We start from the raw sequence: 14,904 nt of genomic DNA, 5'->3' as shown, positions 1-14,904 counted from the left end.
TTCTCTGTAGATCATTGACATAAAATATAGATTAATAGCCTAATATATACCTAATAAATTTAAGGGACATTAGTTATTTAAAGTTGCTAAGTGAACAGAGATTCTTCAACTAAACAACTCACCAATACTAGGATGCAGACAGCAATCCAACTGCAAGATGGGGGCTATCCAGGTTTTTTTTTGCACTGCATGCCAGACATATAATTGTCTCCCAGATGGTAAGAGAGATCATGTGTGTGAACTCCCATCTGAAGATCTCCTGGCTCTCAGAGAACAAATTTGATCTCTGGAAGCTAAAGTAACAGTCTTGAAGGAGCTGAGGCAGACAGAGGTATATAAAGACTGCCTTCAAGGACACGTTAAAGCAAATCCAACTCCAGTCTAGCAGTCAATGCACTCCTTGAAGGAGAAAGGTCACTTAAAGGAAAGTAACTTGGAGCGGCAGAAGTGATCTTGTAGCCAAGATCTGGACTCCAGGTGATCCAATCATCTAAATAGCTGAGTGGATGGTGCTCATGAGAGTTACTAGATGACGTCTGCCTGGTGCAAATATAGCAGACCTTATATGTCACCCAGATAAGATTTTAGACAATATTAGGGAGGAGCAGGCTTTCTTGGTAGATGTGGATACCAACAACACAGGAAAGGGCAGGGTGGGGTTTCTAGAAGCCCAATTTAGACTTTTAGGTAGAAACAATCAGGCTAGCAACCTCAGACTTCCTGTTCCATGTGCAAGACCCAAGAGTCAGGCAGAGCTCTTGAGTCTAAATGCATAGATAGAGATCATGCAACAGGAAAGATGGATTTAGGTTTACTAGGAACTAGACATTGTGGGGGGTTATACCAAAAGGATGGGGCTCCACCTTAACCAGAGTAGAACCACGTTGCTGGTGTTAACTTTTAAAAAGGTGACAGAACAGGTTGTAAACTAGAGCCTGGAGAAATGCTGACAATAAGCTCTACAGCACATGATTCAGATTAAGTTATCTGAAAAACATTTAATTTCATATACACTTACACAAAATCAGTCTGATTAATGCAGTTTGCATAAATACAATAAAATCATCAAATAATGAAAAAACATAAACAAAAGGGTAAGGAACCTTCAGAACCCTAAACCTAACACCTTTCCTAGCTGCTTGACAAAAGCCATGCAGCTTACAGAATTGTTCTAATCCAAGTTCCAACCTAACACTGTACGACATTTCATGCCACCAAATTCTTACCATGATTGAAAACATACGTATTCACCAACATTCACTCCTAACCTCCTTTGCTGAGGGAACAACCAATAATCTCAAATTTCTCCCTGGACTCTTAGATCTGGTCTTTACTGGTACACAACTCCATTTGCAAGGGGTAACAGTGGTGGAGCCATTAGGCAATAGCAATGCAATCAAAAATCTCAAAAATCAACATTATTACAAGAAATTGCTTTATAAAAAACCTACTATTATAGGATTTTATTTTAAAGAGAAGGCTAAGATAAAATGAGGAAAAAAGAAAAGGAGATGTTGCTAGAGTAAAAAATTTATATAAACAGACATTTAAAAACAACAACAACACTTTTTGGATGCCCAGATAAATATATTAAAAAGATCAAAAGAAGGTAAAACAGCCAATGTAGTTTAATGGTGAAGGGGAAAAGGCAGTGAAAACCAAAATGGAAATGGAAAGCAGACCCAAATGAAGACAAGGATGAGCACAAGCACAGCAAGTCAAATATAAAAATAATAAGGAAGGCCAAGAGAGATTTGGGGGGGGGGGGGGGGGGGGGAAAGAAAAAGAAAAGAAAGCTTGTTGTAGAGGCCAGAACCAGTATCAAAAACTTTTTCAAAAACACCCAAAGCAAAAGCTCATAAGGGAATCAACTGGACCACTGGACAACCAAAGAGTAAAAGGAATGCTCGAGGAGGAAAAGATTATAGTACAACATTTTTGTTTTAATATAACTTCAATCATTTGCTTGGCACTGAAATTGAGCTCACTGCTGCAGAACTTTTTAAAAACTGGAATTACATTAGCCAAACTCCAGTGCTCAGGAATTATGGCCACTTTGAATGACAGCTTACCGATTACTAGTAACAGGTTAACGATTTCATGTTTGAGCTCTTTCAAATACTATTCTAGTCCTGGTGCTCTGCTGCCTTTGAGTTTGTCAACTTGGTATATTACATCTTCTATGTAGACTTACACTGATGTGCTTAAGCTGCTCTGAATCATTACCAAAGGATTCCAGGATGGATATAACTCCAACATGCTCCTAGGTTAAGACAGAGAGAGAAATTATTTAGTTACAGACCCATGTAGACAGAGAAAGCTTGGGGTCATCAAAGGCAGGTCTTGCCCTGCCAATGTATTGAGGTTTTTTTTGAAAGTGTAGACAACCAAATGGATAACAGTGAACCAGTTGATGTAGAGGGGCATTTTCAAAAGAACATCCAAGTCAAAATTGGGACATCCTACTAATAATGTCAAAAAAACAAAAACCAAACATCTATCACATAGCCATTTTCAAACAGGAAAAAATGTTGGGATTTCCTGTTCAAAAATACGTGAGGACATTTTTGTGCTGAAAATGAACAGCCATTTTCCAAAATGAAACATTCAAAATATGAATACAAAAAAAGTGGACTCAAAAATGTCCAGCATCATTGATACAAAAATGGCCACACAGACATCCCTGAAGAGCAGAGGGGCAGCCTAATGGACTTTAAACAATGGGACTCTGGTACAAATCCCACCTTAATTCATTTGTTATTCCGAGCCCTCCAGTAACAGATAAAAACCTACTGCACCTAAAGGTACATCACTACAGTAGCTATCATGCCTTAGAGTGCCTTATAAATTCAGATACAGTAGGTATTTCTATGCTCCAGGTTATCTGCAACAGGGCCCATTTTATTCCTATGGGTCCTGCTGCAGATAACTCAAGCTAAGCTTTAGAAAAAGACCCCCTAAAAGAGTTAAAGTGAGTTACATCTGGCTCTCCCCTGTTGTTCAAAATCCACTGCACTGGTCACTAGATCACTCCTTACGCTTGTTCGCTGCTCCATTAGGAATGGCCATAATACCTGAAGATGTCAAAGAGCATGGTGTCCACCAACACTTTCACTTCTTAGGGGGATGGGAGAGGATAAGTAACCATTGGAAGATTAAGGAGGGGTCATGTTTTCATCCCTCCAGTGGCCAACTGTCTTTTTTTGTACCCTGAATATAACTGAAACAGGTCTACTACTACTACTACTATTTAGCATTTCTATAGCGCTACAAGGCATACGCAGCGCTGCACAAACATAGAAGAAAGACAGTCCCTGCTCAAAGAGCTTACAATCTAATAGACAAAAAATAAATAAAGTAAGCAAATCAAATCAATTAATGTGAACGGGAAGGAAGAGAGGAGGGTAGGTGGAGGCGAGTGGTTACAAGTGGTTACGAGTCAAAGCAATGTTAAAGAGGTGGGCTTTCAGTCTAGATTTAAAGGTGGCCAAGGATGGGCAAGACGTAGGGGCTCAGGAAGTTTATTCCAGGCGTAGGGTGCAGCGAGACAGAAGGCGCAAAGTCTGGAGTTGGCAGTAGTGGAGAAGGGAACAGATAAGAAGGATTTATCCATGGAGAGGAGTGCACGGGAAGGGGTGTAGGGAAGGACGAGTGTGGAGAGATACTGGGGAGCAGCAGAGTGAATACATTTATAGGTTAGTAGAAGAAGTTTGAACAGGATGCGAAAACGGATAGGGAGCCAGTGAAGGGTCTTGAGGAGAGGGGTAGTATGAGTAAAGCGACCCTGGCGGAAGATGAGACGGGCAGCAGAGTTTTGAACCGACTGGAGAAGGGAGAGGTGACTAAGTGGGAGGCCAGCAAGAAGCAGATTGCAGTAGTCTAAACGAGAGGTGACAAGGGTGTGGATGAGGGTTTTGGTAGAGTGCTCGGAAAGAAAGGGGCGGATTTTACGGATGTTGTAAAGAAAGAAATGACAGGTCTTGGCAATCTGCTGGATATGAGCAGAGAAGGAGAGAGAAGAGTCAAAGATGACCCCAAGGTTTCGAGCTGAGGAGACAGGGAGAATGAGAGAGCCATCAACAGAAATAGAAAACGGGGGGAGCGGGGAGGTGGGTTTGGGGGGGGAAATGAGAAGCTCGGTTTTGGTCATATTTAATTTCAGGTGGCGTTGAGACATCCAAACAGCAATGTCAGACAAGCACGCTGAAACTTTGGTTTGGATGCAAGGTGAGATATCAGGGGTAGAAAAAGCAGGTCTAGATAAAAGCATCATTTTTGTTTTTGTCTTGGATGTTTCTTCCTGTTCCATCATCACTGAAAAACATCCTACCCTAGTCCCATCCAAAACACACCTCCTTGCTACTTAGTATTTGGACGTTTTACACTGCAGTTCATCCGACTTTCAAAAATCACGATTTGAACATTTTCAGCAGATGGACCTTTTTTTTTTGGCCATTTTGACACATCCATCTGCTTCAAAAATGAGCATCATAGTATATATGGATTTGTAGATGGCATGGATGGGGAGACTGGATAGGCCATATAGTCCTTGTCAAACAGAACCATTATGAAGGCAGACAAAGTCCCTCATGAATGGCTCTTTAAGAAAATTAAAGGATTATGGGAATAGGAGGTAATGCTCTTGTGTGGACTACAAACTGGCTAAAAGAATATGAAGTAGGATTAAATAGTCAGCTAGCCACCTGGAAGACAGTAATGGAGTACCCCAAGGGTCTGGAGATAGGAGTAATGTGATCAAATTTGCAGATAACACAAAATTGTTCAAAGTCATTAAAACTGCAGAAAATTTTGAGGATCTGCAGAAGGATCTTGTGAGTCTAGGAACTTGGGCATCTAAATGAAAATTAAATTTATATGAACAATGATGCACATAGGGAAAACATCTCAAATATAGGCACAAAATGTTGGGCTCTGAGTTAGGAGTTACCACCAAGGGAAAGACCTTGGAGTAACTGTGGACAATGTTTTGAAATTAGCAGCTGTGACACACTGGGCTGAAAAAAATAAAAGAGCAAATAAGAACGTAAGAGATTATCTGAAAAGAGAACAAAACAGAATATCATTATGTTTCTGTATCGGTGTCTGGTGTGACCGCAATTTTAGTATTGTATGGAGTTTCGGTTGTCCCAGTTAATAAAGGACATAGTGGGATTACAAAAGGTTTCGAGAAGAGTGACAAAAATGATAAAGCGGATAAAATAGCTCTCTTATGTAGAAATGCTGAAAATGTTAGGTCTCTTCAGCTTGGATAAAGGACAATGGAGAAGGGATATGATAAAGTTTAATGAGATCAGTCGAGGGATGAACAAGTTAAATAGGGAATGGTTCTTTAACTTTCCTAACACAAAAACCATAAGGGCACTCCATGAATCTACTGATCAGCAGGCTGAAAAACCGTACAAAGGTTTCTTTCCAAGCACTGCATAATCAAGTTGTGGAATCTGTTGCTGGAGGATATTGTAAAGGCACTAACAGCAGGATTCAACAGACGTTTGGAGACATTATTGGTGGAAAAGTCCATAAAAGGTCTTAGCCAGGTAAACTTGACGAAGCCGCTGCTTATTCCTAGAAATGAAGTATGAGAAGCAGATCTACTTTTGGGGGTCTGCCAGGTACTTTTTGAACAGGACTGACCACTGTCAGAGAAGATGGGCTCAATGGACCTCAATCTGACTTACCGTATAATGAATACAACAAAAATGCATTATCATATAGAACCATTCAAAGATATCCACATACATCTGCTTAATTCTCTTTTCATGAGAGCACTGCATGTCCCAAAGGTAACTAAAAGTTACACATGAAGAGGATGTCACACACTTCCTACATCCATTCCAAGAGTCATGGAACGGTTTGAGTTGGATTAGATTCTAGCAGAAGCCTTTCCTGAACTCAAGATTACTTGCCTATGAATACTTCACTATCTTTAGTTCTGCTACTGTCCCTCTTTACCTTTTCCTTGCATCAACATCCAGCTCCTTCTTATGATTTTTTTCTACTTGATTTATCCTAGGACTTCTTACCAGGCACACTCATATGTCTACTCATGCCTCACATGTATTTGCACTTCTGCCACCCCACCACCTCTTCCTGGCTATGTCATGTCCTCTTGAGCCCAATCTTCTCCTCTAGAAAAAGCAAGCAGACCAACCCCCAGCCCTTCAGGTGTGTATCATTTTCAAAGCACTTAGCCTTCCAAAGTTCCATAGAAACTATGCAACTGTTGTTTATAAATGACAAACAGAAAACAATAACAACAACTATAATAACCCCCCTCCCACACCATCACCACTTTCTACCCTTCCAACCCCAACAATAGCTGACTTAATCCACCTTGTTAAAATGTCCAGGGGTACAAAATACAACCCGTTTTGTATGCCCTAATGGGGGAGAAATATGGCCTATGAAGAACCGTTAAGATTTTTTAATCTGTGGATGATTTATTCAATCTCAGGATTCAGTCTAGCTCTCCTGTCTTCTACAGTCCTTCCTGCAATAGATGTCTTCTCATGCAAATTTTGCCAGTTGTGGCCATCATGTTTGCTTGTTTTTCCAAAAAATCAAAAGATCATTATCTGCATCACTCAAACATAAATAACAGTCCAGTTGATTAACAAGCTTCAAAGTAGAGGATGACATAGGGACAAAGTTTGTCCCTATCCCCACCTCGTCCCTACGGAATCTGTCCCTGTGCCCTCAGGTTCTGTTCCTGCCCTATCCCTGTGGCCTCTGTCCCCATCCACACGGCTACTGCGGATCCCCATCCCCGTGTCATTCTCTAGGCTGCTCCAGTTTTTACAACCAGGAGGACCATGTGCTTCACTGCTATACTCACTCAGGCAAAAGTCTGTCTCCATTTGTCTAAATTAATTTGAGGGGTTTTATATGCCTCCTTAATCCTGAAAGCTCAAAGCTGATTAAAACAATTATAAATCAATAATCTCAGCAATTACAATAGCAAGATGAAAAATCAATACATCTATTTATTTATTTATTTATTTGGATTTATGCTCCAGTTAACAATATAGAGTTATCATACAGCTCAAACTCCATCCAATTCCGAATTCCCAGTTCCGTTTAGGCCTTAGACTATATTAACTGCTATTATGTAATTTTAATATGCACTTTAAGATAAAATTCTGTGATTAAAATTAATTTTCTAAAACCTTTATAAGTTGTTTATCTCTGTCCATATAGCAGCAGGGTTGTGTTCAACATGGCTGAAAGCCATTTAGGTTCATTCTGCTTGATGCAATATTGCTTCTGAAATGACAAGATGGTGGGCATTTACTTGCCTGTGCCTTTTGTGTCTCTCCGAGGCCCTGCCCCCAATTCCACCGTCTGCCCTACAAATTCCCAGCAGAGGTGCTGCTGGGAGTCATATTACTAGGAGAGCAGAAGTGCTGATGCTACATTTTATCAACTTGAGCACTCCAACCCTGGGCTTTTTCTTTAACTATCTGGAACTAAAAGGTTTCCAAATGACAGATCTCACAGCTACTGCCACTGGATACTTAAAAGCAAGCATAGACAAAATAGAGTAAAATAGAAATATTTTATTTTGCAAGTGAAGCAGAAAAGAAATGCAGGTTTTAGTGCACAATCATTTAGCAAGTTAAGGCAAACCAGAAACAATTTAACAATAGTAAAGGTATTACATATGTAATAAATTATAATCCTGTTCTATTAATTCATAATAGGTTAAAAAAAAATAAAAAAAAGTACACACACACACCCATTAAAAAAAGCAACTTACTAAACTGGGGGCAAGTAATCAGGAGGTCCAGTGTGTCCCACATTAATTACAGCCTATCACATGGTAAACAACTGTCCCTTAATCACTGTTGACTATTTGTTCATTAAACACAGTAATATCTAGTATTAAACACCTTAAATTCTGAAAATCCAAAATTAAAATTGCTCAAAGCAACATAAAATGGTACAAAACAAATCATGTATGACTCACCAAAAAGAAAACAAATACAGTAAAATACATACCATAATAATCCAAAACAAACTGGATTAAAGAACTTGAACAAATTTTTCACATTTTTTCCCAAATATGGTATGTAATGCCTTTCAGTTTTAAGAGAGAAAAAAAGAATTCCACATCTCAGTCCAACAACAGGTAGAGACCACACACGATCAGAAGTTACTGCAAGTTCAGTTGCCATTAGGAAAGAGATAACTGTCTATAGGGACCCTACCAATCAAAAATGAGGCGGTTTTTAAAGAAACAATAAGGGCCTCTTATCAAGCTGTGTTAGCAGCTCCCTGTGCAGTAATGCCAACTCCATCAGAATGCCATGTGGGAACCACTAGTGCAGCGTAAAAAAAGAGACCCTAAGTTACTTAAGTAACTCTGCCATTCAATATAAAAAGCACCTTAAAAAACACACACACATTTTAGAATAAGCTTACTCCCTAAAGGGATTCTAGATAAGGAACCACTGTCTAATAGTCCTTTGATAGGCTGCAGATGCTAGCAGCTTTCTAAAAATTCTAAAGTATCTTTAATACATTAATTAAGAATAGATAGGCAAATAAATACTTACAGCAGTGAAGTTTACTTAATCAGATGCACTCTCTCAACTTCCAAACTAAGGACCCGATTTACTAATCTGCACTGTAGGAGCGCAAGCGCTTTAGCTTGCGCTAATGCTAGAGACACCCATAGGAATATAATGGATGTCTCTATTGTTAGCACACGCTAAGAAGCTAGCGCACCTACAGCACGGCTTAGTAAACAGAGCCCTAAGCAAAGTTTATAAAACAAGATGATGGAACTGATTTACAGGCCTCAAAACCGAACAAAATTCCATGCCTTTAGCAGTCCTTAATCCACTGGGAGAGGGAAATACTAAGCCACACTATCTCAATTTTCTGAATGTTCAGCACAAACTTACTGTGTAACTGCCAGCTCTTGACCACAGCCATACGGTAAAAATCATGCCTTACCTGATAATTTTCTTTCCTTTAGTGGCAGCAGATGAATCCAGGAACTGGTGGGTTGTGTCTATCTAACAGCAGGTGGAGATTGTGAATAGTGGACTGAAGACAGTGATCCTGGATAGCCAGTCCCTCAGTTAAGTCAGTATATATCGCATCACAAAGCAGAACTACAAGCAAACACATTCATTGTAAGCCTTCCTCACAAACACAGAAACAGCAAACCAGTCAGGGATGAATCAAAGTCCTCGCACAGTACCCTGTATGAAAAAAAAAATATAGGGTATGATACATACCTGTAGCAGTTGTTCTCCGAGGACAGCAGGCTGATTGTTCTCACGACTGGGTTGACGTCCGCGGCAGCCCCCACCAACCGGAAGAAGCTTCGCGGGACGGTCGGCACGCAGGCCACGCCCACCGCGCATGCGCGGCCGCCTTCCCGCCCGTGCGCGACCGCTCCCGCCAGTTGAATGACAAGCAATAAAATATGAAACACACAACTCCAAAGGGGAGGAGGGAGGGTAGGTGAGAACAATCAGCCTGCTGTCCTCGGAGAACAACTGCTACAGGTATGTATCATACCCTTTCTCCGAGGACAAGCAGGCTGCTTGTTCTCACGACTGGGGTATCCCTAGCTCTCAGGCTCACTCAAAACAATAACCCAGGTCAATTGAACCTCGCAACGGCGAGGGTACAACAGAAATTGACCTACGAAGAACAACTAACTGAGAGTGCAGCCTGACCAGAATAAATTCGGGTCCTGGAGGGTGGAGTTGGATTTACACCCCAAACAGATTCTGCAACACCGACTGCCCGAACCGACTGTCGCGTCGGGTATCCTGCTGGAGGCAGTAATGAGATGTGAATGTGTGGACAGATGACCACGTCGCAGCCTTGCAGATCTCTTCAATAGTGGCTGACTTCAAGTGGGCCACCGACGCTGCCATGGCTCTGACACTATGAGCCGTGACATGACCCTCAAGAGCCAGCCCAGCCTGGGCGTAAGTGAAGGAAATGCAATCTGCTAGCCAATTGGAGATGGTGCGTTTCCCGACAGCGACCCCTAGCCTGTTAGGGTCGAAAGAAATAAACAATTGGGCGGACTGTCTGTTGGGCTGTGTCCGCTCCAAGTAGAAGGCCAATGCTCTCTTGCAGTCCAATGTGTGCAACTGACGTTCAGCAGGGCGGGTATGCGGCCTGGGGAAGAATGTTGGCAAGACAATTGACTGGTTAAGATGGAACTCCGACACCACCTTCGGCAGGAACTTTGGGTGAGTGCGGAGCACTACTCTGTTGTGATGAAATTTGGTATATGGAGCATGAGCTACCAGGGCTTGAAGCTCACTGACCCTACGAGCTGAAGTAACTGCCACCAAGAAAATGACCTTCCAGGTCAAGTACTTCAGATGGCAGGCATTCAGTGGCTCAAAAGGAGGTTTCATCAGCTGGGTGAGGACGACGTTGAGATCCCATGACACAGTAGGAGGCTTGATAGGGGGCTTTGACAAAAGCAAGCCTCTCATGAATCGAACGACTAAAGGCTCTCCAGAGATGGCTTTACCTTCCACACGATAATGGTAAGCACTAATCGCACTAAGGTGATTCCTTACTGAGTTGGTCTTGAGGCCAGACTCTGATAAGTGCAGAAGGTATTCAAGCAGGTTCTGTGCAGGGCAAGAACGAGGTTCTAGGGCCTTGCTCTCACACCAAACGACAAACCTCCTCCACTTGAAAAAGTAACTCTTTTTAGTGGAATCCTTCCTAGAGGCAAGCAAGACCCGGGAGACACCCTCAGACAGACCCAACGCAGCGAAGTCTACGCCCTCAACATCCAGGCCGTGAGAGCCAGGGATTGAAGGTTGGGGTGCAGCAACGCTCCGTCGTTCTGCGAAATGAGAGTCGGAAAGCATTCCAATCTCCACGGTTCTTCGGAGGACAACTCCAGAAGAAGAGGGAACCAGATCTGACGGGGCCAAAAGGGCGCTATCAGAATCATGGTGCCGCGGTCTTGCTTGAGCTTCAGTAAGGTCTTCCCCACCAAAGGTATGGGAGGATAAGCATACAGGAGGCCGGTCCCCCAATGAAGGAGAAAGGCATCTGACGCTAGCCTGCCGTGTGTCTGAAGTCTGGAACAGAACAGAGGCAGCTTGTGGTTGGTCTGAGAGGCGAAAAGATCCACCGAGGGGGTGCCCCACTCTCGGAAGATCTTGCGTACCACTCTGGAATGGAGCGACCACTCGTGCGGTTGCATGACTCTGCTCAGTCTGTCGGCCAGACTGTTGTTTACGCCTGCCAGGTACGTGGCTTGGAGAAGCATGCCGAACCGACACGCCCAACGCCACATACCGACGGCTTCCTGACACAGGGGGCGAGATCCGGTGCCCCCCTGCTTGTTGACGTAATACATTGCAACCTGATTGTCTGTCCGAATTTGGATAATTTGGCAGGACAGCCGATCTCTGAAAGCCTTCAGTGCGTTCCAGATCGCTCGGAGCTCCAGGAGGTTGATCTGCAGATCCTTTTCCTGGAGGGACCACAGACCCTGGGTGTGAAGCCCATCGACATGGGCTCCCCACCCCAGGCGAGATGCATCCGTCGTCAGCACTTTCGTGGGCTGCGGAATTTGGAATGGACGTCCCAGGGTCAAATTGGTCCGTATGGTCCACCAGAGCAGTGAAGTGCGGCAACTGGTGGAGAGGCGGATGACATCCTCTAGATTCCCGGTGGCTTGGAACCACTGGGAAGCTAGGGTCCATTGAGCAGATCTCATGTGAAGACGAGCCATGGGAGTCACATGAACTGTGGAGGCCATATGACCCAGAAGTCTCAACATCTGCCGAGCTGTGATCTGCTGAGACGCTCTGGTCTGCGAAGCCAGGGCCAAGAGATTGGTGGCCCTCGCTTCGGGAAGGTAGGCCTGAGCCGTCTGGGAATTCAGCAGCGCTCCTATGAATTCCAGAGACTGAGTTGGCTGGAGATGGGACTTTGGGTAATTTATCACAAACCCCAGCAGCTCCAGAAGTTGAATAGTGCACTGCATGGACCGGAGGGCTCCTGCCTCCGAGGTGTTCTTGACCAGCCAATCGTCGAGATATGGGAACACGTGCACTCCCAGCTTGCGTAGGTAGGCCGCTACCACCACGAGGCACTTGGTAAACACTCGTGGGGCAGAGGCGAGCCCAAATGGCAGCACACAATACTGAAAGTGGCGTGCGCCCAGGCGGAATCTGAGATACTGTCTGTGAGCTGGCAGTATCGGTATGTGAGTATATGCGTCCTTTAAATCCAGGGAACATAGCCAATCGTTTTTCTGAATCATTGGCAGAAGGGTGCCCAAGGAAAGCATCCTGAACTTTTCTTTGACCAGGAATTTGTTCAGGCCTCTCAGGTCTAGGATGGGACGCATCCCCCCAGTTTTCTTTTCCACAAGGAAGTACCTGGAATAGAATCCCTGCCCTTCCTGCCCGGGTGGTACGGGCTCGACCGCATTGGCGCTGAGAAGGGCGGAGAGTTCCTCTGCAAGTACCCGCTTGTGATGGGAGCTGAAAGACTGAGCTCCCGGAGGACAATTTGGAGGCAGGGAGGCCAAATTCAGGGCGTATCCGTACCGCACTATTTGGAGAACCCACTGGTCGGAGGTTATGAGAGGCCACCTTTGGTGAAAGAATTTTAACCTCCCTCCGACCGGCAGGTCGTCCGGTACGGACACTTGTAGGGCGGCTATGTTCCCATGGATCCAGTCAAAAGCCCGTCCCCGGCTTTTGCTGTGGAGGCGCAGGGGGCTGCTTAGGCGCACGCTGTTGACGGGAACGAGCGCGCTGGGGCTGTCCCTGTGCCTGACGAGGCCTTCGGGCCGGCTGGTTGTACCTACGCTTCGCAAAAGAATAGGGTGCAGCCTGCCGAGCCCGGGAAAAACGCCCGCCCGCGGGGGCGGGTGCTGAAGGCGCCCGGTGGGAGAGCTTGTCGAGAGCGGTTTCCCGCTGATGCAGTTGGTCAACCATCTGCTCGACCTTCTCGCCAAAAATATTATCCCCCCGGCAAGGGACGTCAGCCAGTCTCTGCTGGGTGCGGTTGTCCAGGTCAGAGGCACGCAGCCATGAGAGCCTGCGCATCACTATACCTTGGGCCGCAGCACGAGATGCCACGTCACAGGTGTCAAAAATCCCCCTGGACAGGAACTTTCTGCACGCCTTCAGCTGCCTGACCACCTCCTGATAAGGCCTGGACTGCTCCGGCGGGAGCTTATCGACCAGGTCCGCCAGCTGTTGCACATTGGTCCGCATGTGGATGCTCATATAGAGCAGGTAAGATTGGATGCGGGTCACGAGCATGGAGGATTGGTAGGCCTTCCTCCCAAATGAGTCCAGAGTGCGAGACTCCCGCCCCGGGGGCGCCGAGGCGGTATCCCTCGAACTCCGTGCCCTCTTGAGAGCAGAATCCACGACCGCTGAGTCATGGGGCAACTGGGGCCGCATGAGCTCTGGGTCAGAGTGGATCCTGTACTGGGACTCTGCTTTCTTGGGAATGGTGGGGTTAGTTAGTGGTCGCACCCAGTTCCGAAGCAGCGTCTCCTTCAGGACATTGTGCAGCGGTACCGTGGAGGACTCTCTAGGTGGTGATGGATAGTCGAGGACCTCGAGCATCTCGGCCCTCGGCTCTTCCACAGAGACCACGGGAAAGGGAATGCTTATAGACATATCCCGCACAAAGGAGGCAAAGGAGAGACTCTCAGGAGGTGAGAGCTTCCTCTCCGGTGACGGCGTGGGGTCCGAGGGAAGGCCCGTAGACTCCTCTGAGGAGAAATATCTCGGGTCCTCCTCTTCCCCCCACGAGTCCTCATCCTCGGTATCGGACATTAGCTCATGTAGCTGAGTCCGGTACCGGGCCCGGCTCGACGTCGAGGCACCAAGGTCTCGGTGTCGTCGAGCGGTGGACTCCCGCGCCGGCAGGGACGGAGCTCCCTCCATCGACGTCGACGGGGACTCCACCTGCGTGGCGGTCGAGACTGGCACCGCAAGCGGCGGCGGTGTCGACAGCCCCGGCGCCGGGCTAGAGCTCGCCGGCGCCACAGTCATCGGCGCCGGGGGCGCAAGCACCCCCGACGCCGGCACAGCCTGGCGCATCAGCCCTTCCAGGATCCCCGGAAGGATGGCTCTGAGGCACTCGTCCAGGCCCGCTGCCGGGAAAGGCGGTGGGGCCGGTAAGGGTGTCGGTGCCAGAAGCTGCTGGGGGCCAGGAGACGGCACCGAGGTGCCGGAACCCCGACGCGTCGGTACCTCCACCACCGACGGAGATCTCTCCTCTCTGCGATGACGCTTCGGCGTCGACTCCTCTTCAGGGTGCACCGAGGGCTCCCGGTGACGGCGCTTCTTATCTTTTTTCCGGTGCACGTCACCGGCGCCGGAGGGCATGGAGGAGGAGGAGGTCGATCCCCCTCGGTCTCGAGGTACCGGGTCCGACAGGGTTCGGTCCCGTGGCTCACGAGTTGAGGGAGTGACCGGGGCCGACTGCCCACGCGACCTCTCAACCCCACTCTCACCGGCGGACCGGCGGGCCCTGTTCTCCTGGGGTCGCTGCCATCGGTGCCGATGTCTCGGGCATCGATACCGGTACCGAAGAACCGGCCTTCGATACCGATGCCGTCGAGGTCGACGTCGAGGGGCCGGCGCAAGTTCCAAAAAGACGGTCCCGCAGAACTTGCCTCGCAACCTGGGTCCGTTTCCGGAGACCGAGACACAAAGCGCACGACTTGAGATTGTGCTCCGGCCCGAGGCACTGGAGGCACCAAGCGTGGGTGTCGGTCTGCGAGATCGGCCGGCCGCAGCGACCACACTTTTTAAATCCACTCGGGACCTTCGAGGACATCGATGGAAAAATCGCGTCGGCGAAGTCAAAGTCGGCAATGGTGGCTAAAATCACACCACGAAAAAATCA

General features: G+C 46.6%; 1 protein-coding gene across 2 annotated transcripts in view; it reads right to left on the bottom strand.

Moving 5' to 3' along the window:
• The window catches only part of HS2ST1 (heparan sulfate 2-O-sulfotransferase 1), a 189,923-nt gene that overhangs the window by 157,586 nt on the left and 17,433 nt on the right, over positions 1-14,904 (bottom strand). The window contains exon 1 of one of the 2 annotated variants that reach the window (XM_030205346.1): positions 2,195-2,270. The exons of the other annotated variant lie outside the window; for it this stretch is intronic. The gene's annotated coding sequence lies outside the window, so the exon portion shown is untranslated. Of the gene's footprint in view, positions 1-2,194; positions 2,271-14,904 lie in introns of those variants that run through there. 2 annotated transcript variants of the gene reach the window in all.

The sequence above is a fragment of the Microcaecilia unicolor genome, chromosome 6 (assembly GCF_901765095.1).
Source record: "Microcaecilia unicolor chromosome 6, aMicUni1.1, whole genome shotgun sequence".
In the NCBI taxonomy this organism is placed as follows: domain Eukaryota; kingdom Metazoa; phylum Chordata; class Amphibia; order Gymnophiona; family Siphonopidae; genus Microcaecilia; species Microcaecilia unicolor.
The sequence above is the reverse complement of the archived record's forward strand: the minus strand, read 5'-3'. Positions and strand labels throughout refer to the sequence as shown.